This window comes from Ambystoma mexicanum, chromosome 3q (assembly GCF_040938575.1).
Source record: "Ambystoma mexicanum isolate Mex_15411 chromosome 3q, UKY_AmexF1_1, whole genome shotgun sequence".
Lineage (NCBI taxonomy): Eukaryota > Metazoa > Chordata > Amphibia > Caudata > Ambystomatidae > Ambystoma > Ambystoma mexicanum.
The window spans coordinates 982,628,614-982,652,365 of record NC_090926.1 but is presented as its reverse complement, the minus strand read 5'-3'; the positions used below and the strand labels follow the sequence as shown (position 1 = coordinate 982,652,365).

General features: G+C 41.5%; 2 long non-coding RNA genes across 2 annotated transcripts; one reads left to right on the top strand and one right to left on the bottom strand.

Moving 5' to 3' along the window:
* Positions 1-260: 260 nt before the first annotated feature.
* On the bottom strand, positions 261-1,492 carry LOC138581935 (uncharacterized). Its single transcript, XR_011304887.1, has 2 exons — positions 829-1,492; positions 261-457 (listed from the first exon to the last, which is right to left on the bottom strand). It is a non-coding gene; the product is annotated as an uncharacterized lncRNA (long non-coding RNA).
* Positions 1,493-5,201: 3,709 nt separating this feature from the next.
* Positions 5,202-6,069, top strand: LOC138581934 (uncharacterized). The gene is made up of 2 exons (XR_011304886.1): positions 5,202-5,501; positions 5,873-6,069. It is a non-coding gene; the product is annotated as an uncharacterized lncRNA (long non-coding RNA).
* The last annotated feature ends 17,683 nt before the right edge of the window (positions 6,070-23,752 follow it).

Genomic DNA, 23,752 nt, shown 5'->3' with positions numbered 1-23,752 from the left:
CGCAAGGAGGGGGCGTGGCTAACCTCAATATGAAGAGCCCAGGACGTAACAGCTAGACCGCTGCACAGGGCGCCGTGAAGGGTGCCTTAATGGCGCTTCCATCGCGTCCAACACTTCCATCGCCCTGTCCCCATGACAATAATAAAAATCATCTTATTCAATCATCCAAGCATACAACCTCATCCATCCATTTAGACAAACCATTCATACTAAACACCAATCAATATACGACATAAAATCTATAAGAAAATTCATCATAATTAATTTATCTGAAAGATTTATAGAAAGAACATGAAATCAATTTGACGGGCCACAGCAGATGACATCAGTGGCCTAGGCAATTAAGATGGGTCCCAGAGTTTTCTGACCACGACCTCATCTTAGTCCAAACTCGACCGGTTTCGACGTATATACTTTAGTGTAGTGACGTCTTCATCAGGAGTAACAAAAATATATTCTAACATCAAGAAAGAAAGAAAATCACAGATAATACATATCAATGTATGAAGCCCTTGTACTTGGACAAAAAACATATAACATCCATAATAAAAATATCTATAGCGGAACAATAGGTAATAATATACAAGAGCCTGCTACCAACCCGGGAAAAGTTCCAGGATGGACCTGAGGTGTCTGGCAGAAAGTAGTGCTACCCTCTTGTATTGGTGTCTCCGAGAGGCAGATAAGAGCCAGGCCATAGACAGAATCAATGCTACAAATGTACACATAAATATCACAAGGTCAATATGTCGATCCTCCACTACAGCGGCCCACGGACAGGACACGAGAGTCACATACTTAAGATAAAACTAAAGAATATTAACTAACCTTCATTCATGCAATGGAAGGCTGTGCGTCTCTTCCTTAAATTGTACGCTGTGTTCACTTATATTAAACAATAGCTTCTCCGTAGAGGTTCCTGCAGATAGCGAAGTGTGTGGACGCCAACGTTCTTCTCGAGAATGTCCAAACGCTCGTTCAACCAGCGGTCATAAATTTGGAGGTGACTCCCCGAATCCAGGGTTGGCTGCACCTGATGTTATATGGGCCTAAACACAACACAAGAGTTTGAGTATGTGAGAGACCGATTGTTCTTACAATTATATTATTGGCTACACCCAAAGTGAATTACTTCCAATTGAAAATAAATTGATGAATTAATACCACAATTGTGACTAAACAAATACGGCTTACTGAAAAGCTTGCTATTTAGAGAATTTCAAAAAGGTAGGGGGGGGGGGGGTTGTTGCATTTGAAAATTGCTCAATATTTCCGACTCCAGATTGCTTGACTCGGATGGGGTTTAACGGAAAGCCAAGGATGTAGGGCTCCCTTCTCTAAACAATAAAGGCAAGAAGCGATTTGAAAAACCGCCGTGATTCGAAAGGCCCCCACACGACAGAATGTTTACCTTAAGCGAAAGAACTCGCCAGTTCTCACAGTAGCTAGTCACCCGTATCCCAGCTGGGTCCGATTGGAAGTGGCGTGCAACACAGTATCACCGTTTCAAGGCTATTGATATATGCGTGAAAAACATCATGTGATCACGTAATTAACCACGTGACCACAAACTGAACTGGCCTACGTTCTAAATGGCCGTACCCTCTCAGATGAAAAACGCACGTGATTAGGCAGTATACCAGTGTACTACCCGACATATATAAAATGTTATGACAGGTAGTATTTAGTTACTCGAATTCCATGGTTCCATGGTATTAAGGCCCAATGTTAATGTTTTTAGATTAAATATCCACATTTGTTCCTTGTAATCTAAATTTTTTAATAGTTGGGGTTGGTTTTGTGCATATACTTTTTCTATGCAAAACCATTCCATCTGATCAGCCGTATGGCCCATCTCGACAAAATGGATTACCATTGGGGCATTGAGGTTTCGAGTTCTGATCTTTGAACGATGTTCGTTAATACGGGTACTCACTTCTCTGGTTGTTTTGCCTACATAAAACAACTGGCATGGGCAACGAATGGCATAAATGACATTCTTACTTTTACAAGTGGTAAAGGTACGAAGGGTCCACTTTCTGATCTGTGAAACAAATGACGTAGTTTTTTTGGAAAACTTACAAGCAACACATGAAGTGCAGGGATAGTGTCCCACCACTGGGTTAGAATTGGTATCGCGGATTGTATGCACTTTAGGAAAAGTTCTACTGGCACGAGTAATCTTTTGCTTCAAATTTTTACTTTTTTTGAAAGCAAATAGAGGTCTGGGTATAGATGTTCCTGATGTATTAAGAATTCGCCAGTTTTTTAAGATGATCCCTCTAATAGCATTACTGTGTTGACAAAAAGTTGAGACACATACTAATTCATCTTTCTTTTCAATGTCTCGCTTGGGTGTCAATAAGAGGTCTCTGTTGGTATATCGAGCTCTCTTTTTAGATTTTTTTATAAGTTTCTTTGGATATCCCCGTTCCAATAGTCTTTTTTCCAAAATTGCTGCATGTTTGACAAAATCTGCGATATCTGTGCAGTTACGGCGTAGCCGTAAGAACATCCCATATGGTAAGTTACAAAGTAAACTAGCTGGATGTTGGCTCTCATATTTCAACGTAGTATTTCTCTCTGTGGGTTTTCTATGTAATTCTGTGCAGAGATACCCTTCTTTGAAAAAAATAGACAAATCCAAGAAAGGAATTCTAGATACTGAATATTCAAAAGTGAAATGAATATCTAAGTCTACCGCATTAAGCCATTGAACAAATAAAGTCAATGATGTTGATGAGCCTTCCCAAATCATAAGTATATCGTCGATGTATCGACGGTACACCTTGATTTGGCCCCTAAATGGGTTAAATGCTGACAGGATTTTTTCTTCCTCCAAGAGTGCCATGAAAATAATGGCAAGATTTGGTGCAAAAGTGCACCCCATCGCTGTCCCTTTACATTGCAAAAAGAATTCCTCCTTGAATTTAAAAAAACTGTTCTTAAGGACTAACTCTGCTGCTTTACATAGGAATTCTGTGGGAACCAAATGTGGTTGTATGCGCCGGTCTAGCATTATGCGCAGGCTCTCCACCGCTCTATCCTGAGGGATATTTGTATAAAGCGCTTCAATATCAAGCGTTACTAGAATTTGAGTACTGGGATCAAATGCTTTTGTTTCAACGAGGTTGATGACGTCTCTCGAGTCAAGAAGAAATGTGGGCGTGGCCATCGCCAGTGGTTTAATAAAGAAATCAATGTATTTCGAAAGGGGTTCCAGTAGTGAACCACAGCCCGAGACTATAGGTCGTCCTGGGGGGTTCTCAGTATCTTTATGTATTTTAGGCATAATGTAAAATAGAGGTATGCGATCTTCCGACAGGTTGATAAATTCAGCCTCTTTAGTGGAAAGGAAACCCGATTGGTTTCCTTCTTCAGTGAGTTTGAGTACCTTTAGCTTAATCATTTCTGATGGATCTTTCACCAATTTGGAATAGTGCCCAGGGATGTGTAGAAGTCTCAGAGCTTCTTGATCATAACGATCAGCATCCCAAACAACTATCCCACCACCCTTATCTGCAGCCTTAATAACTATTGATTGGTCCGAGGCTAATCTCTCGATAGCCTCGAACTCAGAAAGCGTCAGATTGGGTCCTTGTCGATTTCTTGGATGGCCAATAACTTTCTCTATTTCTTTGAGAACTAATTTTTCAAAGATCAAGACCTCTGGAGGCAAATCATTAGAGTTGGGGGTAAAGGTGGAAGGTTTAGAGAAGCCTGAGATGTTGGATTCCCTAGAGGTCACATTATTCGAAAAGAAAAGCTTTAGCCTTAATTTACGCAAAAAACCTTTTACTTCACTTATGATAGACATTGCACTTGGATTTTGAGTCGGAACAAAAGATAGACCACATTTAAGAATTGATGTTTCCGCAGATGTTAATATACGGGAGGATAAATTAAAAATTGGCATTGTTATAAAAAAATCTAAAAAGAGAGCTCGATATACCAACAGAGACCTCTTATTGACACCCAAGCGAGACATTGAAAAGAAAGATGAATTAGTATGTGTCTCAACTTTTTGTCAACACAGTAATGCTATTAGAGGGATCATCTTAAAAAACTGGTGAATTCTTAATACATCAGGAACATCTATACCCAGACCTCTATTTGCTTTCAAAAAAAGTAAAAATTTGAAGCAAAAGATTACTCGTGCCAGTAGAACTTTTCCTAAAGTGCATACAATCCGCGATACCAATTCTAACCCAGTGGTGGGACACTATCCCTGCACTTCATGTGTTGCTTGTAAGTTTTCCAAAAAAACTACGTCATTTGTTTCACAGATCAGAAAGTGGACCCTTCGTATCTTTACCACTTGTAAAAGTAAGAATGTCATTTATGCCATTCGTTGCCCATGCCAGTTGTTTTATGTAGGCAAAACAACCAGAGAAGTGAGTACCCGTATTAACGAACATCGTTCAAAGATCAGAACTCGAAACCTCAATGCCCCAATGGTAATCCATTTTGTCGAGATGGGCCATACGGCTGATCAGATGGAATGGTTTTGCATAGAAAAAGTATATGCACAAAACCAACCCCAACTATTAAAAAATTTAGATTACAAGGAACAAATGTGGATATTTAATCTAAAAACATTAACATTGGGCCTTAATACCATGGAACCATGGAATTCGAGTAACTAAATACTACCTGTCATAACATTTTATATATGTCGGGTAGTACACTGGTATACTGCCTAATCACGTGCGTTTTTCATCTGAGAGGGTACGGCCATTTAGAACGTAGGCCAGTTCAGTTTGTGGTCACGTGGTTAATTACGTGATCACATGATGTTTTTCACGCATATATCAATACCCTTGAAACGGTGATACTGTGTTGCACGCCACTTCCAATCGGACCCAGCTGGGATACGGGTGACTAGCTACTGTGAGAACTGGTGAGTTCTTTCGCTTAAGGTAAACATTCTGTCGTGTGGGGGCCTTTCGAATCACGGCGGTTTTTCAAATCGCTTCTTGCCTTTATTGTTTAGAGAAGGGAGCCCTACATCCTTGGCTTTCCGTTAAACCCCATCCGAGTCAAGCAATCTGGAGTCGGAAATATTGAGCAATTTTCAAATGCAACAACCCCCCCCCCCCTACCTTTTTGAAATTCTCTAAATAGCAAGCTTTTCAGTAAGCCGTATTTGTTTAGTCAAAATTGTGGTATTAATTCATCAATTTATTTTCAATTGGAAGTAATTCACTTTGGGTGTAGCCAATAATATAATTGTAAGAACAATCGGTCTCTCACATACTCAAACTCTTGTGTTGTGTTTAGGCCCATATAACATCAGGTGCAGCCAACCCTGGATTCGGGGAGTCACCTCCAAATTTATGACCGCTGGTTGAACGAGCGTTTGGACATTCTCGAGAAGAACGTTGGCGTCCACACACTTCGCTATCTGCAGGAACCTCTACGGAGAAGCTATTGTTTAATATAAGTGAACACAGCGTACAATTTAAGGAAGAGACGCACAGCCTTCCATTGCATGAATGAAGGTTAGTTAATATTCTTTAGTTTTATCTTAAGTATGTGACTCTCGTGTCCTGTCCGTGGGCCGCTGTAGTGGAGGATCGACATATTGACCTTGTGATATTTATGTGTACATTTGTAGCATTGATTCTGTCTATGGCCTGGCTCTTATCTGCCTCTCGGAGACACCAATACAAGAGGGTAGCACTACTTTCTGCCAGACACCTCAGGTCCATCCTGGATCTTTTCCCGGGTTGGTAGCAGGCTCTTGTATATTATTACCTATTGTTCCGCTATAGATATTTTTATTATGGATGTTATATGTTTTTTGTCCAAGTACAAGGGCTTCACACATTGATATGTATTATCTGTGATTTTCTTTCTTTCTTGATGTTAGAATATATTTTTGTTACTCCTGATGAAGACGTCACTACACTAAAGTATATACGTCGAAACCGGTCGAGTTTGGACTAAGATGAGGTCGTGGTCAGAAAACTCTGGGACCCATCTTAATTGCCTAGGCCACTGATGTCATCTGCTGTGGCCCGTCAAATTGATTTCATGTTCTTTCTATAAATCTTTCAGATAAATTAATTATGATGAATTTTCTTATAGATTTTATGTCGTATATTGATTGGTGTTTAGTATGAATGGTTTGTCTAAATGGATGGATGAGGTTGTATGCTTGGATGATTGAATAAGATTATTTTTATTATATAGATGTGTCTTTTTTAATAAAAGTTGTTTCCTGCTATGTAAATTGTTATTACAAGTGCAGATTTAATCATGATTTGTTTGATATATTAAATTAGTATCAGGTTTAATAAAATCCTTGATACCTTTATTTTTGAATTGTTTCCTTTGTATACAACACAAACCATAGTAAGGTACGCATACAAATATATAAAATGTTTGTGTACCCTAAAATGTTTGCGTACCTTACTATGGTTTGTGTACTTTTTTAGGCCACGCCCATTCCACAAGCCACACCCCCAAATGAGGGCCCCCCTCGATTTCTTACCACACTTAAAGCCCTGGTCATACCACTCTTTTTACCATTTCATTTTGAAAGCATACCTTATATACTTAGAACTATAGGCTTTGCTGAAAGTGTATCTGTTTGTTCGCCTGTTAAGGTCCCCGTGTGATTTGCGGGTGCTGCTTTCTGCAGGCCACCATGCTAGCAGGACTATGTTTTCATAGTAATTAATGATGAGGGCTGTGCATTTTCTGATATCCGTTTCGACTGACTAAAGGAAATGGTGAGGGTTTTTGCCTAAAAATACTTTTTTCACTTGCATTGGTCAGAATGTTTGAACGTTTTGAGAGATTTTATTTTATTTTTTATTTTTTTTAGGTCTCCGGAAAGACCTTGCAAAAATGTCCAATTTTCGAGTCGCTGCCACACGAAGTGCGAGTGACGCGCGGAACATGGATTTTTCTAGTCACAACTTTAGTGTATGTGTCCTGATCTCTGTGTTAGGCGTCTGTTTAATCATGCTAGGTGCAGTGCTTTGAATTGCAGTGTACATTTCCTGTGCACAGGGGATGACTGTTTATGATCACATTATACCACTGCAGAGCACTGGCACAAATGACATGTCCCATGCATGATAATAGAATATGTGCAAAGTGGGACGTGGAAAGGGGGATTTATGATTTAAAAATGTAAAGCCAGAGCTCAAGAAACCTTTATTGAGCAGATTCTAAATCATAGTGTGCTGCTTCACGTTTTTATAAATATATGTAGTGGGAGTCTTATAACTTTCCGTATTACAAAAAAGAATTGAAATTCCTGTCATTTATTTCACACGCGTGTTATGCCTTACGTAACCTTCTTGCATGTTTCAAATGTACTGGTGATTATAATTGGTTATTTATAACTCACTTAATACCAAAGAGGTTTCTAAGCACGGACCCGGAATTCGAACCTGTGGTGCTCTGCGCCATCTTGCTTCCAAGAGGAGCACGTCGCCAACTAACAGGAGGAAAAGTTGCTGTTTAGCTCGCAGATAACAAATCTGCCTGAAAGGCGGCACTGGGTTGCTTTTTACTTGTGATGAGTTCTAATTGGGGAAAACACGTTATTTGTGTTTGGTGACAGTCTTTGAGCAATGTTTGTCCCCCATACTAACAGCTGCCCCAAATCTGCTTTGACCTATGAAGTAGGGTGGCCAACTGTCCCGTAATTTGCAGGATTGTCCCGTAATTGGGGACTGTGTCCCGCAGTTTGCCGAGTGGCTCTGCGAGACGCGGGATGACCCGATTTGCTCTGTTTGAGCAGAATTAGACATGCTGGGGCTAGGGCCGGCTGCTGCAGGGCGCTGTCTCACAGACTAGCTGCCACTTGCCAGCCACCGTTATTCCGATTCGTGGGAAATGTATGTATATGACCCCCTCCCTGTTCCTATAATAGGAGCGGGGAGGGGTCATATACATATGCATACATTTCCCGCGAATGGGAATAAGAGTGGCTGGCAAGTGGCAGCTAACCTGTGAATAAGAGTCCTATTGCATTGCACCCACAGCTGCTGACGTGACAGGCCTGCATTCCTGTCACGTCAGCAGCTGCGGGTTGAATGCATTGATTCTGCTAGGTGAATGACGCCATAACGTCATCACCGCCTTGTGTCCCGCAAAAGGATCTCACAAAGTTGTCCACCCTACTATGAAGACTCTGAACAAAATAGGGGGGAGATATTTTGAAATGGGCCCTGCTTCCTTTCATTTTGTCCTGCGCCTGAATGTGGTGTCTTGGGAAAACGTTAGCGATAGGAAGGAGTGCAACAAAACCTACATTTGGGGGAGTGTGGGGGAGGGGCTATCTGGTTATGAGTGGGGGTCCTTTACAAACAGGGTGGGGCAAACATAGAGGCTTCACCCCCTCTGATCTATTCCAAGGTTTGTCTGTCAGGGAACCCATATATCCCATCCCCTTTCCCCATCCGTTATTGTACTTCAAGCTGGAGGGACTGGGACTTTATAAGTGAAGAAGCGCAGATTCCTCTATTGGGAGTAAATCGAAGCTCCCAATCTCCTGGAGGCTTGGACCACAGTTAAGGAGCCCAGATAGGAGGGGAGGAAGGGCACCGTTTTTCCTAAACCAATTTCATTTAAGTTAGTCCCTTGCAAACTGGGCAGATGGCAAGACACACAAAATGGTTAACGGGGAACGCCTTAATGCATGTGGTTTTCTCACCGATATGTATTTGGTATCTGGATGACCCCTTTTTGATACATTTTTTTGGTTACAGTTTGAAGGACATTAAATAGGTATCCCGAGTGCTACTATGTTAGCGGTACCAAGGTGGTTAAGGTGTGATGTTTGTTGTCATGTAACTTCACACTACAAACTCATGGTTTGTGGCTGGTGTTGGGTGCCAAACATTTCAAAAACAGGATGAAGGGTGATCTTTCCACAGCAGTCTGAAATGAACACTTGAGGAGAATGTTTGTCATAAGAATGGCCTTATCCGTTTCTCCATGTTACAGAAGACTACATTTTGTTTGTTATTTTCAGTGACCTTTGAAGTTCGACAGGCCTGTCCAATATGTTTTCACATGCGCGTGTGTAACAGTAGGACCCAGGCACTATTATATTAAATCCAAGATTTCTATTAGCACTTGAAATACAAACTTTCACCTGGGCACCTTTGAATAATCCTCCTCACATGCTCTTCAGGATATTAATAGAACATTTTTTTGTAGCTTGTAGAAGCCCACAAATGTCACCAGGAACTCCTAGTCATGATTTTGCAGCATAATATGTACATTTTGCTGTAATCAAATCGATTGATGGTGCCAAGTAGCCGATGGCACTGTCAGTGTTTCTAGACTTTTAGATATTTAGGCTTGTGCCTAGGATTTCCATCTTAAAACTACAGTGAAGACCAAATATATATTTCTGCCTTAAAGAGTTTAAAGAAAGGAAAACATTGGGCAAGTACCATTAAGTGGGTAGAAGCCAGAATCAAAAGGACCAAGAGTGCTAAGGCTACACGCTCTATGTAAAGACTGGAGCTTCTTGTCATACATTGATATATGTAAGACTTTGCAAACATGAAGTGAACCATACAACTAGGTGTAACACCGTTTTTGCATGCATTCCACATAGTGTACACATGTGAACTGCTTTCCTTCCACTCTTAGATGTAAGAGCTTTGCCAAAATACAAAAAGAAGTGTTTTGAGCGATCTCACCGAGGCATATCACTTACAGTGGATTTCCATTACGCGAGGAATCCTCTTTGAAGCGGAGCTTTCCAATTTTTTTAAAGGTATTTATGGATTTTAAATCTTCAATGCCCAGTTATGGGCATACAATCTTCAATAGTAGCCAGTCAGAGATTTGTGTTGCACTGATGCCGATCTTATTTACTGCTCTTTGTGCACCTACCCAAGAAGAATCAGCACTTTATTTTTTGTAACTATCTTCTATTGTATTCTTTTCCTTTAGCTTAAAACAGCAGCCTTTTAAACTTTCTTTTTTACTTCATGCAATTTTCCACAAAATTGATTTAGGCATTTGTTTCTCCACTTTATGCTTCTGCCAGTATTATGCCTGTTTAACGCTGCTCACACGGTTACTTTAGCCCCTTGCTTGAGACATCGGCTACCCACTTTACACGACCCACAAATCCCTATCACTGTCTTTATAGCTCGGGGAAGGGAAGCAGTCTCTTTTTGTGACTCTTAGGGTTTTATCTGCTTCAATACGAACATATAGAAAACTAAATCCAACAAAATTTGGAAGTATTTAGTTAGCATAGTTTGCACAGGCATATGCAAAATTCAGTCCCTGCATTCTTGTGAATGTTCCCCTCTCAGGACAGCTTTTAGAAGAAGTTTTAAATGTATGTAAGGGGCACACAAACGTACTACCTTAAGAAAATGTCAGGTATAATACGAAATGTAAAGAGAAAACATTTAAATGACCTTAGTGAGGGTTGATAGATTTTAGAAACTGTGAAATGCTAGTGTTTGCCTTTTATTTCTAGTATTGCGTCTTTGAAAGCAAGGGTATGAATGGAACGCTAACAAGTGGCTTTCTTGCCAATGTCCAGGGAAGCAGACAAAGGCATTTTTTAAACAATTTCTGCACTAGTAGAACAGGTAATTCTAGTACCAAGTACCTTCAGAGTCCCTGTATAAACATGTCTGTGTACCTGATGAAGAAGGCGACAGGGGGAGTGGGTTGTGGAGATTTATTCAGGATTTACACCCCCGAAACAACATTGTTGAGAGAGAATGTCATTCTTTGCCAACCCAGCAACCATATTACACAACATCCCAACAAAAGCAACATATTTTACAGTAATTGCTTTAGAAAAATGCATTTTTCTCAATTCCCCATCAAAAAGAATTACAAGACCTGTGTTGGGACAAACTCCCAGGTAGGTTCTAGAGTGACTAGGAGTTCCGCAGACTCAGAATTCATGGAAGGCCCAACACCTTCCCCCCAAAAGGAACGCAGGCCCAAGCAGGCAGCAATTTCAAACTGCGGTTTATTACAGCCAAAAACCAACAGGGATCAGTACACGGATAGAAGAAAAGGTATGGACATCTCAGTGTTCCCTGGCTCGCAGGCCAGTTTTTTGGGCAGATTATTCACACTGGCGTCCCAACCTGGGCCCCTGTCCAGCAAACCTATCCTGTGACTGGATTGGGTGTTGCGTGGTCGTTCACTTATAGTGGACCCTATATATGTTAGTTCACTGGCTCTCGCATGTCAGGTGGCTGGCCTGGCCCATCCCCAATTACCTAACAGTGTGAGGGTCTGATCATTGGCTCATGCACATTGCTACCCACCTCTAGAGTCCTAAATTATGAGTGGCTAGAACTGACGTCCCCAGGTCTGGGACCCAAAATGATTCTCACCTCTAGGTGTACCTTTTCAAGGTGAGTATAACTATGTGTCTGCATTGTAAGTTGTGTGCACCACCATAGGCTATTAGAGTGCCCATTCACATTGTGCAATGCTCGTCTTCTCGCTGTAACAACTTTGTTGCAAGCTTCTGTCTGGCAGCATGAGATTGCTCATCTTCCCAGCACCGCTTTCGATTCATCATCCAAGCCTGCTGAGTCACGTGTCCAGAGACTGCAGTTGGGCTTCTCTTAGTTCTGAATTACTCTGAATATTGGAGAATTATTCACATTTATTGCAGCTGGTGTTACTGCCGTTCAGGTAATGGAATGTCACTCGTATCTTGGTGGCTTTGGCAGCATGCCTTGTCTCACACATTTGCTCTTCTGATCAGCCTGAACTCGCACAGCTCAGCTTCTGCTCAGGGTCTGTGGCCTGTGTGTAATTTCCTAAGCCATATTATGGCTTCTGTATGTTCTTCCATATGTTAATCGTACATGGTTCTGTCAGGTCCCTTAGCTGCTCCTGTCATTCCATACGATTAATTTGCATATAAGCATCTGCAAGCATTCATTCGGGATCTCTTGCTCTTGCGATCTCTGCATTGCTGTATTTAAACTAATGACAAAATAATAAAGGCATGGACAGTATGTATATGTGTCTGTCCTCTAGCTAAAGAACTGTAGGCTTGTGTTCTTCATGTATTCAAGTGTGTGTTTGTGACCCAGAGTGCGGATGGCACGTCTACTTATGCTGCTAAGTCGTTGTGTCTCTAACAACATCAGTAACGTGGCTTCTTGGCACTTTAGTCAATACTGTCTCCTCAGTTGCATCCTGAGGCTCCTTGTCTACTCTTGGTATTGTTTGCATTACTCTTGGGCTCTAGGGTTGGCTGAGTGGGTACCTCTCGACATATTTGTCTATCCTAGGAGCACTAGGAATGTGTCCAAAATAGTATGGGAGTATGCAGTATCTCCTGTTCCTCTTCTGGGCCATGTACCTTATGGGAGGGTGGAGCCTGTGGTGGATTTGTCCATCCCTCTTCACCTGACATCGTTTTCATATAGAAGCCAGAAGTGGAAATATACAAGGTTACCATGGGGGTATTGTGAGGCCCCATCTATATTTAACAGAGTACTTCAGATGGATTGGGGAATATGCACATGGACAGCACAGTCATTCAGTGTGTGGACGACATTTTGGTATGTAGTGAGACAGAGGAGCAGTGCAGGTGAGACTCAATACAACTGATGACAGTCTTAGCGGACAAAGGATACAAGGCGGTCAAAGCAAATCTACAGTACTGTCAGAAGGAGGTTATATACATTGGACAGCTGATTTTGCAGGAGGGGAGGAAGGTAACTCTCGAAAGAGCAGAGGTGATCATCAAAACACCACAGCCAAAGACAGTGAGAGAGGTGCAACAGTTTCTCGGATTATGTAGGGCATACGTATTTGATTACAGCACATATGTTAGGCCCCTCCTAGCAGGACTTAACAAAGCTCAGAGAAACGACAGTGAGTTAGCCTGGACGAGCGAGAGGAAGGGCACCATTGATGAAATGAAAAGAGCAATATGCATAGCACCAGTCTAAGGGATTCATGATTAAAATGAAGAGTTTTATCTATTTTCCCACTCCAATGGGGGTGGGGGTGATGACCGCAGTGCTCACACAGAATACCACCCTGGGACACAAACCATTGGCCTACTACAGTGGGCTTTTGGACCCAGTAAAGAGGGGTCATTACCCTTGAGAGCAAGCATTGGCTGCAGCAGCTTCTGCATTGGAGAAGTCAGCAAATATCATCATGGGCTAACACTCTAAATGGAGCATGCCCTTTTTGCCATTCTTGAGAAACTCAAGAGCACATCGATGACACAGAGGGCGTCGGACTATGAAGTATTCTTTTCGAATCCGGCAGTAAAAATAGTGAGATGTAGAGTAGTGGACCCTGTGACATTCATAGCAGAGCCATTTGAGGAAGGCGACTATGTATATGACTGTGCCAAATACACTGAATACTATGATGACATATCAAACATGAGAGAAAATGCCCTCGGAGGGGGGGCAGTACTCTTTAATGATGGGTCATCAACTATTGGCTAGACTTCAGGTGAAAGACATACTGGGATGGCAGTAGTACAATTAAGACAGAGAGGGATTTTTGAGGTGGTAGCAAGCGCAAGACTGCCCTTTCATTTTCAGCACAAGCAGCAGAGCTAGTAGCACCAATTGTAGCCCTTGTATCACATGAGGATGAGGAAATCATGCTGTATTCCGATTCTGCCTCAGTGATGTCAACAGTACATGCAGGACGGTGACGGAAGAAAAGACAGAGCTTCATGTGTGCTGACAGCATACTGGTTCAGTACGTGCCAATATTGGATAGGCTTATAAACACACTACAGTTCCCCGCGTTCATTGCAGTTGTGAAGAGCACAGCCCATATGAGGGATGTAGAACTAATCTCCCAAAGCAGTGAAGCTGCAGATGTGTAGGCCAAAAGAGCAGCACATTTTCCTGAAATTTTGAGTTTGACACTGCTCCCAACAAGCAGATGCAAACACATAATAGGATACTGAAGGAAGGTTTTAATTCACTGCCCCACAACTAGATAGCAGAGTTGCAGTTAAGAGCACCCCCAGAAGAAAAGGAGCTGTGGAAGATAAGGGGGTGTTCACTGGCCCCCCACAGGCACCTTATGGCAGCAGGAAAGCACTTGCAAACTAGTTATGCCCCTCACACTATTGCCCACGGCATTAGAGCAGCTCAATCGTCCAACCCACGCTAGAGATGAAAGTCTTGCAGCACAGATTACAGGAGATTGTTTCACTTCGAACCTTGTGGATCACATTACTGCCTTTGTTTTCAACTGCATAATTTGCCAATAGTTTACAGAAAGACATATGTTACGAGTAGTGAGAGGAGCAAAACCCCAACCCACAGGGCCATTCCAACATCTACATATTGACTATGTTGATATGATTCGAATTTGTATTGGTTACCAATACATGCTTGTAGTCGTGTGCCCTTTCACATGCTGGATCGACGCTGGACTGTGTACACACCGCGACTCCACCTGTGCTGCTAAATTCCATGTAAGAGAGGTATTCCCACCATGAGGTGTGTGCAAAGTCCTCTGATCCGACAACAGACCAAATTTTGTAAATTAAGTTTTTGAGCATATCACCGCTCCATTGAGGATTAAGCATACATTTTCTAACGCGTATCACCCACAAGCGCATGGTGTTGGTGTGTGCCTCAACTGCCCGCTCAAAGAGAAAATAGCCAAACTGAAGATCCCATGGAAAAAGGGATGGCTTAATTGCCTACCTCAAGCACTCTTTGTCCAGCAAAATTAACCCATAACTGATCACCATTTAACTCCTCAGGAGTTGGTGGCAGGACTCTGCATGAGTATCCCACTTGCTCCTCCCACTAGAGCGTTGACTGATGCCCAGAATACTGCTTTTGTCTTAGGAAGTGAGATCCATGAGTATCTGAGGATAAGCCACCTAGAAACACTTGTACACAGGCACGTTATAAATGCCATTTCATATTATACCTTACAGCTATGGTGGCAAGTGTTTCTTTTATTTCCTCACTGCTTCGAGTGAGGCAGGGGAGGTCGGCAGAACATTAGATCCCCAAGAACTGATCAAACCCCATCTCTTTTATCCAGGGGATTGGACACTGTACTCTTGATGAATTTTAACAGAACATGGCAGAGGCATAGGTTTAACAGCCCCCTTTTAGTTGAAAACACTACACCCACTGTCATACAGCCCATAGGGAAACAGTCCAGGTTCCATCTTGGAGACATCAAACACTGCACAGGTGAGACTCCCCTGCCCCACAACCCAAACTAAGCAGTCCAAGAAGAAGGCAAAGAGCAAAGAGTGCAGATGTGGTCCATGATGAGGAACAGACTAGCCATTGCAGAAAAATAATGTAGGCACACTCTCCCTCTCTCACCCAAGGTTACCCCTTTGCATGAAAGAACAGTACGTCTGAGGAAAAAATGGTTACATACAGAATAAGGGTATCCAGTGAAAATATGGTTTGATACAGTGAAACTCAGACTTTCAATGCTGTCTATCCAGCTTGTTATCTGTGCCTTTCTGGCATACGTGGTCAGCAGCTACCCAGTTTTAGCCAAAAGCAAAGTGCCCATTGCTGTCTTACTCAGCGATGTGATGGTCAAGTTTGTTTTTGATGGAACTCTGGTAGCAATCCTAAAGCAGTTCTCTCATCATAGTTTAATACCTAAACACCAGGGTGAGAAGTGCAAATGAAGGCAGCACAATTATTGTTCTCAGTAATGCTGTGGATTTTGCTGAATATAGAATGATTGCTCACAGATAACAAAATAGACGTACACGCGTAACACATGGCTTATACAATGAAGATGATTATTATTATGTTTCTGGCATTCTGCTGTCTATACTTTTTTACCCTCCAAGCATTGAAAAAAGTGATGACCCATTCCCCTACTAACCGAAGTGGCCACCCTAACCCTCGCCAGTACCATGCAAGAGATAAAGAGACACAAACAAAGTATCAGAGATAACTTCAAACATGTGAATGCTTTTATGACTAGTTCAGCCCATCCCACCAATAATATGTGGCCCCAGCACATGACACGCATGGGGAGAGAGGCTTCGGGGGAGAGCTGTTATGTTTGTTGGCTCATTCCCTATGCCATGAGCGCTTCCAGGACATTCATGGCCACTGAGATCCCGGTGGCTAAAGCACAGTGCCTGATGCATGTAGCACTTTGCAACACCAGATGCTAATTTCAGGGAAAATGGGCTACACTACGATGGATGTCACAGAGGACATTCCCATATGAGGATAGTTACAGCAAGACATAAACAATGATGAAGGATTATTTGAGATCAAACAAAATGCTGCAATACATACTGGATGGCCCACATAGAGGGGAGGCTAGGATAGTTGCACAAAAGGAGCTACATTGCCCTAACACCATACAAATAGAGATAGGAGGAATGCCAGGATGCCGGGAGAGGCCAAATCTACTAGTGTATGGACAGGTCTTCACAGGAGACAAATGGGTCGAAGGGCTGACGGGGCGTAAAGCACATGCACTCCTAACAGTTCCAAGAACGCATCCCTATGCTACCAGAATGATGTTCCAGTGAAGGTTGGAGAAACCTTAGGCTACAAGCACATCTCGAAGCTCCCTAGCAAGGGGGTAGGTAGAGGAGTACTTATGGACCACTACTGGGCCTGTGGTCCCATGGCCTACATGCAGCTGCCCCCTGACTAGGAAGTGATATGTTTTCTGGTGGTACTGAATACACCAGCCCTAGTAGTACCTCAGAAAGACATTAAGATAGATGGGTTCCCTAAAAATGGACGCACACTTGAGGAAGAAAAGATCTGTGGAGAAGAATAGAGCTAAGAGATGAAATTATCTATCCAAGATGAAGGAAGGAAGCAACACTTTATGCAATACCGGACGAGCACAGGCTGTTCAGCAGGACAGATATGTGTATTACCTCTTTTGTTCCTCAAATACAAGCAAATGTGAATGCCAAGTGGCTGCAGATCATGCGGTGGAAACTGTTACAGACTATCAACTCAAGAGTAAAGGGTTTCAACACCATAAAAGAAGATCTCAGAGCCATGAGGCCCATGACTCTCCAGAATACGTATGTCCTCGACCTCATTATAGCAATTGAGGGCGGCGTCTGAAAAAAAATAGGGCCATCCTACTGCACATACACACTCGCCCACAATGAGCAAAATGGGACCCTCACAGAAGCAATAATGTTGCTGTCAGATTTTCATGCCAAGATGGAAGAAGAAACAAACTCAATTGGGGCAGGAGATGACTGGCTAGCGTACATCTTTTCCTGGATTCAATCATGGATGGTGAACGGTCTAAAGGTCCTCATAGCTGCACTGGTGTTAGTATAATTTGCATTCCGTGTTATTAGAGTAGCGATAGCCCAATGTAAGAAGATGACCCAGAAAACAATAGGAATGAAAATACTCGAATATATGAATACAAAGGTAGACGAGAACACACAAACTTTTTGAAAGCTGCATTCACACCTAAAGCAAAGTCCCCTCTTTTCTCCAGGTGCAACATTCTTTTATCCCCAGGACACTCATAATTACGTGGGATGTTGGGTGTTCTGCAAACCAGATTGAGAGTGCTGCTATATGACCTGGAGTGTATATGAACATATAAAGATCACAGGCGACCTCAGGGGGTTGACAAAGGTGTGGTTTCCCAAGATGGCAGCCAAGGGGGAGGAGCCTCGAGTTGTGTGGTTGATGACTCAACCAGAGGGGGGCAATGAAGAGAGGCAGATGAATGTGTCCATCATCATAGCTTTGGCCCTCCCTGGGTATTGACGATGTAGACATGAACTCTGCATTTCGCTCATAGCTTCTACCCCCTCACCACCATTATGCCACCAATGCTAGAGGCGCTATTCCTTTTGACAACCATACAGACCCCACGCAGATGACATCACTGAAACAATAACCCTGCAGGCGATGGAACCCCTAGATGAACTGTACTAACGAAAGAGACAAATTACATCATGGCAGAGGCCAGCACACGTAGGTTTGTTAGACACAAAGCACATGCATCCATGCATGAAGGTACACAAACACAAGGTCAAACTGCCCTTAGAAATGAAGAACATGCTTACAATCACTTGGGTACCTATGCTCTCCCTCATATGCTGAAAACTCAGGTTGCACAATAATACATATAAATGCTTGCTTAGTGGCAAACGCAATTGAAATGGGTGGCCATGTAAACCAAAATGGTGGATGCAGTCACGTTCCATGAATGGGAAATATTGAGACACCATAGCCCAGCAGAGAGATTTTGTTTGCTGAGTCAGCAGATGGGCCAACCCCGAACAGTGCAGCCAGCTAGTGCATAAGATTTCCAAGGTTAGTGGAGAAGGACAGGTTCAAGCTAGCATGGGAAAAATACAGACACCTTGCAGCTCCAAGACAGCAGACATAACATTATCTAAATCAACAAGAAACAACATGTTGTAGGGTGGTCAGGTTCTCACCAGCCTACACCTGTCACACAGGAGAAGGTAGCTCAAACAAGTCTCGAGAGGCCAGAAAAGTAATAATACCGATAGTAGAACCAGCAACAATGTGTATACATTACTGAACAGGATCATTCAATGTACGGTCTCCATGCATGTGACTTGCAGCTGGCAAAGAAGGCCTATTTCATTAGAGCCAGACAAGAGCAGACAGATACCATTCCATCTATCTGGGTGAAAGATACAATATAGTCATTAAGGTGGTGATATAAACATGATTAATTGTTATATTTAAAATTTTGTATCAAGTGAAATAAATATTTTGATACGCAATACTTGAAGAGAGTGCTCTGGATAATTATTCAGTATACATTATTATGGTAATACCCTTTTACAGAGTGTAGGGTTCTCCTGCGTTTTCCAGTATAGCAGAGCCCAAATGTTGACACAGTTCTAGGCCTATTAAGTGAATATACCTGCTGGCTGCCACAAATGCCAGACTGTATGTCTCTGCAAGAGTGAATGGCATCCCTAATGAAAATCATGTTTGATTGAATTTGCTGATAATTTGGGCAAGTCTACTGCAAGCCCAGATTTCAGAATATTTTTCTGCATCTTTAGGGAATTCTTGGATAGACCCAGTGACAAATGGAAACGGTTAATGGAAATCATTTGCTATAGAACCATGGCCTGCATCTCAGAACAAAGAGAGTGTTTGCTCCTTTAGTGGAAAGCCATGGTTTCAGTTCTTTTGGGAAAATGTCTCCTCAGCACTGTTGTTGGTGGTCAAAGAAAATGCCATTTTGCTTTTTAGCTAATGTTGCTGGCTTCACGTACAAATGTAACATATAACAACACTTTCTTTTCCATATTTCCGCCTCATAACCTGTGCTTAAACTCTCTGCAGGTTTTGTTATATAAGGGTGATTCTCGGTCTTGTAAAGAGGAAAGCAGAAGTAATCTAGGCCTCAATTTTGTGTTCACATTTCTATAAAATCCTGTGCTTTTTCATCCCAAAATGACTATTCTCAAAATAATACAGATTGCTGTATACTTCCATGTAACTCAAAATAATTATTTTAGGCCTTATAATGTACTGTAAACAAATACATTTTTGCTGTCTGCTGACATCCCAACATTTCCTTGCATGAGTTCCTTTCAAATGCTTTGTGCAGAATGCAGTTCGCATATTTATTTTTAAATGGTCAATTTTCATTTTTATAGATTTACCTACAATATGTTTTATTGATGAAAGCTTTATTGTTAGTGTAAGTTTGTTTTGTATATACAAAAGGAAATGCGCACGAAACCCAGAGTGCATAAGGTATTTATTGATTCAGTTATACACCACTTTTACCACTGACATATGTTTCAGATATAAAGATCTGTGGTCATTTCTATCTTCCCAAAATGCACCTTGTTATGCAAAGGAGGCAGAACCCTCATTGGTTTTATGTTTTACTCTCCCCACAGACACATCTTCTGTGCTAAGCAATCGTTTTTCACAAACAAACCTTCATGTGCAAATACACATGACAATTAAAAAAATAATGATTTTCTATCCAGAAAATTAAAGGTTATACGTAAAACAACATTTTTCAAAAGTCAAAGCATGCTTATGGTTAAGTGGTAGGCCACAATATTGTGTTTAGAACCAAGCACTACTTTCCCTAGCCTGCCCCAAGTTTCAGAGTTCTGCGGCTTCCAAAATGGAACAAACATGAAATAAATTGTGCAGTAGGTAAAATGGTGAAGGGCAAACCAAAATTCACAAGTGCATCAAGAAGATTATGAAATGATATGCATAGTAACAAAATGGTGTGAGAGAAAAAAAAAGCACACCTTGTTTCACAGCTATGAAGAAGACAAATCTTAAGTGTCCATCAATCTATCAGTTCAGCCATTGTTAAAGAAGCTGCCCAGCGCTAAGGAGGTACATTTGATCATGCGCCTTTAAAAATATTCTACTGCAGTGCTCAGTACTGCCAGACGAACAACTGCAATGTATGCAAAACCTAAGGGGAGAGAGGCCCCCCTGTCGTGCTTCTCAAAAAGAAGTGTTGACACAAGGAGTAAGTTTCAGAAAATTATATTATTTTTAATTTCAAGTCTTAAGGTATGAACACGTATATGACAAGCAAGCCTTGAGTAGGACACAAAAAAGCAAGAGTTGGAGCACGTATGGGAAGAAAAATCTTGTTCAAATTAAAGTTTTGTCAGAATTAAGTTTTAATCCACGCAAAAATGTATTGTCCTTAGTTAAATTGCACTAAGCCAATGATGAATTCCTGGTTGATTTGTTTTCACTGACACTGTGATGAAATCCAGTCAATTTCAAAATTGTAATGTCCTTAGTTGTTTGCATTAAGTGTTGAAATTATAATCCAGGTTTCAAAAAGAAAGATTTCAAATTAGTTGAGGCTTGGAATGACCTTGGTTGATTTCACTAGGTTTCAGAGAAGGTTGTACGTTGGCTGAGACTTGAAACATGCTTAGTTACTGTCACTAAGTCAAGGTTGCAAAGAGGAAATTATAAATTTGGCTCTGGCCTGAATGGTTGATCGATCCTGATTTCCTGTGTTGGTACGATTGATTCTTAAATTGAAATGTTACTTTGAAAGAAGGGTCCTGTGATGGACTCGATTAGGCAGTGTAGAGCAGAACAAAACAATGCAATTCCTCAACACGTGTTTCCCCGCCGTATAATTGCGGCAGTTCTTCAGGAGGATTGTTGGGTAAATTGGTACTATGGTGGTCTGAGAGGAAGAAGAGAGAAAAGTGGAGGTCAGATATAGGGGAGCATAAGGTCTTGTGCTATATTTGAGAAATGCAGCTCAACATAGTGTCAAAGGTATGGCAGAAATGGTACTTACATGTTTTTGAGGTCAATATGGTGAATTCCGCTTTGTCAGAAGGAGCCTGTCTTGGTCTTAGCACAAAATCTTGTCTCTAATGGTTAGAACATGAGTGTTTAGGGATACTTGTTTAGTGGAACTGGCATAACAATATTATGTATGCTAAACAAAATCATTGGCCAGTTACAAGTAAAAGTAAAGCTGGGATATATAAGTTTCAAATAGAAAAGTAAATTTGGATAAAGTGACTGGATGGAGTAATTGAATCTATATGGTAAGAAAGTAATCAAGCTCATGGTAAGTAAAACTCTGTTATGGTGGTAGAAGACCAGATAGGCAGGTTAAGTATGAAAAAAGAAACAATGGGTTATTTAAAATTAGTGGCAGAGAAAGGTTTAAAAATGGTAATCTAGCAATATGCTATTTATAGAGATGCTTACCGTTATGAGGAAGAGTGTTCTTCCTGTTCGGATTCTGCTGCTGTTCTAACAAGGTGCAGTGTATTTATAATACTCATATCGCGGGAAAACGCATGCGCGATGACGTCACGCGCACGCACGTTTTTGCGCGATGATGTCATCGCGCTCACGCACCGCAGCGACACTGCAGTCTGTCTGGTGTGGCAAATATGTTGCTACAAAGACGTTGTATGTTTAGAAAGATATGGTAGCTTGAATGGATGTAAGATAAACATCCAGAAGTTTTAAAACAATTGATTGCAGTGGCAAGTGGAATGCGCTGAAGAGGTAAATATGTTTGATGTGAAGCGCAATAAGTGCTTGGCCTGGTGGTGGCTATAATAGCTGTGTGGTACACTTAAAAATAAGTGGCACAAATCATGCTGTGTGTGATCGTAAAGTCCAGAAGGAAAAAAAGATAAGGAGAGAAAGAATAGGAAACACGGTAAATAAGGTCATGGGGAAATTATGTAATGAGATCAATAGTTAAGGACACAAGACATGCTCAATGTGAATATGTGTGGACTATTTCGTGAGAGTCATGTAGTCTTTGTGGGATGTGATGAGAGGAACTCGGTAATAGCACAAGGCATGTTTGCCATTGACATGTATGGGCCATTGCAAAAAATCATGTAATTGAAGGAAAGCACAGGTGAAATGGAGAGGGTGATGAGGAGCAAAATAAGCAGGACTGGGTAATTGACAAGGAGTGAGAAATGGAAAGTGTGAAATTACGAAACATGTAATTAGGTCAGAGGTTCGCTGATGCAATAATAATTTAATGCTGGTATTGATAGGTGAGTCCATTCATGTTGCTTTACAGAAAGTGACATAGTTCCTGGTCGCTGTTTAAACCAGTGTTGCAGGTGTCCATTAGACAAATCCAGCAGGCTTCTTGCTGTCTTAATTTTTGTTCCATATTGCCTCCGCGGGGGGCAGGTTTGAGTTTTACAATTCCAAAGAATTTAAGTTGGTTGATCTGGGTTGGTTGGTGTATTTGTTGAAAGTGAGTGGCTAGCGGAGATCTTAAATCCTGGTTGATAATTGCTCGAATGTGTTCGCTGATTCTGATTTTAAGTTTTCTAATGGTGCTTCCAATGTATAGCTTGTTGCATGGGCACTTGATGATATATATAACAAATTTGCTGTTGCAGTTGATGAATTGTTTGATGGTGTAGATAGTGCCATTGGGTTTGGTAACAGTAATTCTTGCGTTGTCTGAGTATTGCACATTGAGCATTGACTGCATTTGTAGCTGCCTATAGATAGTTTTTGTAGCCACATAGTCGGTGGATTGAGATTTCTGGCAGCGGTGTTGATTTCAAAATGTGATGGGCTTAATTCATCCTTGAGGTTTTTGTCTTTCTTAAATGTGATGGTTGGTTTAACTTCCAATAAGGTCGTGAGATCAGGGTCTGATTTGAGAATGTTCCAATATTTGGTAAGAGTTTTCCGAATTATTAGATTATTCGCACTGTAGTTTGTGATGAAGCTGATGTTCCTGTTGATGTTGGCAGTAGTAGATTTGGTTTTAGATTTAACTTGTAACAATGATTGCCTGGTTCTGGATAGAGATTTCCGGTAGCTGTTTTTAACAAGTTTGGTTGGATAACCTCTTGTGATGAAATTTTCTACTGTTGTTGTGGCTTTTTCGGTGAAGTCATCATCTTTTGTGCAGTTCCTTTTTACCCTCAAGATTTCGCCAAAGGGTATGTTTCGGGTGATGTGTTTAGGGTGGCTGCTGGTTGCATGTAGAATGCTGTTGACGGCTGGAGGTTTGGTATAGAGTGTTGTGCAAATAGTATTGTTTTCTATGTAAAAGGTGATGTCCAGGAAATTTATGGTGGTTTGACTGTATTCTGTAGTTAGTTTGAGGTTGTAGGTGTTATGGTTAAGATAGTTCAACTAATCCTGAAATGCTGGTATTGATCCGTTCCAAATTATGAAGATTTCACCTATGTATCTGGCCAAAAAGATGATATTGTTGAGGTGGTTAAATGATGCCACCACTGTTTCTAAGGCTGAGTCTTTTCTTTTTCACTACTAAATGT